This window comes from Triticum dicoccoides, chromosome 4B (genome assembly GCF_002162155.2).
Source record: "Triticum dicoccoides isolate Atlit2015 ecotype Zavitan chromosome 4B, WEW_v2.0, whole genome shotgun sequence".
Taxonomy (NCBI): domain Eukaryota; kingdom Viridiplantae; phylum Streptophyta; class Magnoliopsida; order Poales; family Poaceae; genus Triticum; species Triticum dicoccoides.
Genome location: NC_041387.1, coordinates 588,340,843 through 588,344,481, shown reverse-complemented (window position 1 = coordinate 588,344,481; position 3,639 = coordinate 588,340,843). Strand labels below are relative to the sequence as shown.

Sequence of the window (3,639 nt, the reverse complement as noted above, 5' to 3'; positions counted from 1 at the left end):
GCTCCCGGCGCCACCCGAGCCCCAACCTCCCTGGATCCCGGCGTCACTCCACCACCACCTCCTACATCCCACAGCAACGGCCGCCCATGCCGCATGTGCGCGCCTCCGTCCTCCTCCAGGCGCCGACAGCGCGCCTCGCCCTACGTCGCGTGCCACATGCACACCTGCCCCAAACCGCTGGCTCGTCGGCTTTCCAGGCCGATGCTGGCTTGTTCTTCCTCTGGCCACCGCCATCTCGCCGGCCGTTCATCTTCGCCACTTACTGATGGTCAGCTTTTTGAAATTGCCATCATGTGTACAACTACGGCAAAATGACCTCTCTCCCGTGCCGCTCTCCTCTCTCTCGCTGATATGCTTTTGTATCTGTACTCCAGCTTGTTCTATTCTACTTGTTTTTAGAGGAAAAGAGATGGTTCTTCACTGTCTTGCTCGTGTATGCCAATGATGTGACGCGGTTTAGCTGCTTGTGTGTTTGCACTAATGATAAATTCAGCCGTGTTTTCTTGTCTATGGTACTGAACTGACCATGTTACTGAACTTGTTCTCTCGCTAATTCTGTACTTGTGTTCTCACTAATTTTGTACTTGTGTTCACTCTTATGTATTACAGTGGCCATGGATGCACCCAGTGAAGGACAACGATGGGCAAAAAATGATAGTGCAGTCTCTTGCCTCCTCTTCATATTCCATACCAGAAAAACATCCTTCGCCCCTTTATTTTCTTCAGTAAGTTTTCATTAAAAGACCTCAGAATAGTAAGTAGAAGTTTGACACAAGGACCTACATTAGTTAAACTGCAGAAAGAGAACAAGTCCATGAGATTATTATTAAGTTCAAGGTTACTACATGGTCCATGTACGTATTTAACAGCAAGTCCATGAATTACTATATGAGAAGTACAAAAAATACTGCTGGTGAGAGTTCATTTAAATACCTTATAGTGTTTCTTTCAGTACACACTATATGATTTTATTTAGTTCAATGAATTCCAATAGAAAAAACTGTGGTTGTGTAATAACTCTTGAATTTGCGTTTCTTCTTGCACTTTGCTCTATGGAGCAAAAGTGGTACAGTGATGATTCAGCTTGGGTGGGCTCTCAAAGTTGGAGACATAATAACCAGTTATTTAGACCTTTCAGTCACACAATCACTTGTGGATATCCTCTTCTTTTCTTTACACCAATTATTTGTAAAAAGTTCAATTTATAAAAGCAGATAAGTCCAGGGTTCACCGGCGGAAGTTTGAGAAAAAAGAGATAAAAGAAAAGGACAATTCAGAAAATGCGCTAGTACTGGTTGCTACTATATGCTGTTGCATGAAGCCCCTACTGCTTGCATTGGTGCGCTGCTATTGTTTGTTGGTTCAGCAGGGTGATGCGAGTCTGTGAGAGAGATAGCAAAATGGAATGATCTTCTACATTGACTAAATCATGGCACACTCAGTTCAATTTCTTCATTTAGTCCAATTCAATTCCTAATTTTGTTTCAGTTCAAAGACTGTTATCTCTCTCAGTTTCGATGTTTAATTACAAAGTCCATGTACATTAACAGCAAATAAGTTCAAGTATATCAATAAATGGAAGCTTGGGTATATGGAATTTGATGCTTGTTGGGTGTATACAGGAGTATAAATGGATTTTCTTCTTGTTGAATGAAGTGGAACTTGTTGTTATGCTTCTGAACTTCTACCTCTTTCCCGCAGTTGGGTCAGAGAAGCTATCACATCTCTTTTTGAACCTTTTTTCTCTGGAATTTCTTTTCTGCTTGTGCGTCGGGTAAAATAGTACCAGAATGAGCTAGCCCCCCTGGTCAGAGGATTTCTTTCTTTCTGTGTGTTAGTTCCTAGCTAATACGGTTACACTGCATTTTGCCATTCTATGAGAGAAAGCAAAGAAATCAAAAGGCAATCAGAGTGAGAGGGTACTATCGAACTAATCATTGAGTTTTGTTCGTACTGATCAATATTTTTAATTCAAACCATTATTTTCTTTCTTGCACAAACATCAAATTGTCATGTACACTTTTTTTAGGAAGTAGCAATCATATAATCACAGACAGAAATTTTGAATGTGCAGCTGCTACTATGTGTATTGATTCCATGTTGTGGATGTCTCATTGCCTGCATCTAGTACTTCATCCTCAACCTGCTGGTATCCTTTGTCCTAGTAATCAGCGTCGTCATCCTAGGCTTGCGCATTGGAGGAATTATTCCCCAGGGTGCCGCATCCGTACTCACCGTGACAATGTCTTTGTACTTACGAAACAAGTGCGTGGGAGAATAAAAAAACTATTTGGTGCTAACAAGAATAGAACCAAACACTAAAGAGCATGAAACAACCAAATTATCTCTCTCTCATATCAATTCTTTGTCCATTAGGGGGGCAGGGCTGTTGTTGGTCGCCTGGGTCAGTTTATGTGCAACCATTGGAGGAATTCAAAAAATCAGAAATCGTGCATTTCCATACAATTCTGTAGTTTTGCGTGTGTGCGGCTACAAATACGATCTATTTTTCCAATCTTACTAGTACTGATGCAATCACCTAAAATAAGTTGAAGAGAAATTCTGTAAGTTTGGTGCATGTGCTGCTACAAACTATTGTATGTCTTCTGAATCATGATGCATGGTATTCTTTTGTACATGTCTTTAGGGCGCGTATGGAAGGCCGAGAAGTTCTAATGCTAGTATACATCAAGTTCAGATAAGTTGCCGCGAACGGCGCCTGAGCAGCGGTCAAAATTAAACTCGGTTTAGTTTGTGCATGTGAGTTTATTATACATCAATTTGTGCATATGAGTTAATTGGTGGCCGCTGTGTGTGTGCAGGGTACCATAAGTATTAGACGGCAAGTGTATTGAGGCCAGCAGAAGACTCCCCATGAAGCATGCCATCATGTGTATGGGGTGAGCTGCTACAACACTAGTGCGGCTACTGTCGCAAATGAACTTGGCTGGTTGTAGCTGTTTGTACTAAACATGTGTGTGCCTGTGTTATCTTTGGTAGTCAAAGTTTTGTGGTGGGTTGCTACTGAACATTTGTTCTATTGCTTCTTAAGTGATGTATATTGAGAACTAGTGGAATTTGGATTGTAAATTTAAAAACACTTAATAGTTGTTCCGTGGACAAGAGACATAAACAAAGTTTCTTCCTATTTTTTTGCTTAGTTCGTATATGAATTGGCCCCTTTGTTTACTGCGGCTACTCTATGTAATTAGCCCCTTTCTTGGGTGAATATCCTACTACTTGATAGCTTTGGAATTGTAAAAACATAACAAGTTCACTATTTAAAATGTTGTAAGTTCAACACGACGTCCGAGATAAGTTTGGGAAAAAAAGCTCAAACAAAAACAAACCACACGGAAATTCAAATGGTCAAAGTTCAAGATGTAAAATGAGAGAAGTCCATAATATCGTTGAAAAACAATGTTAGGGTTAAAAAAGAAACACACAAAACTTTTTCTCTGTTCAATGATTAGAAGTCAATCTGAATTCATTTTGATCCATTCTCTCGTGATTATAGGCTAAAATCCAATACTTGCATCCGCCACCCCAACGCCGACGTGTTCCCTCAGTCCTCTCTCGAGAAATCCAACAGTACATGTTCTCGCCAGGTAAAACAAAGTAAAAAAATTGAAAATGTCA

The 3,639-nt window shown here is 40.6% G+C and overlaps 1 long non-coding RNA gene across 1 annotated transcript; it reads left to right on the top strand.

Annotated features, from left to right (window-relative positions):
- Positions 1–358: 358 nt before the first annotated feature.
- On the top strand, positions 359–3,115 carry LOC119293944. The gene is made up of 4 exons (XR_005143263.1): positions 359–512; positions 610–725; positions 2,648–2,729; positions 2,823–3,115. It is a non-coding gene; the product is annotated as an uncharacterized LOC119293944 (long non-coding RNA).
- The last annotated feature ends 524 nt before the right edge of the window (positions 3,116–3,639 follow it).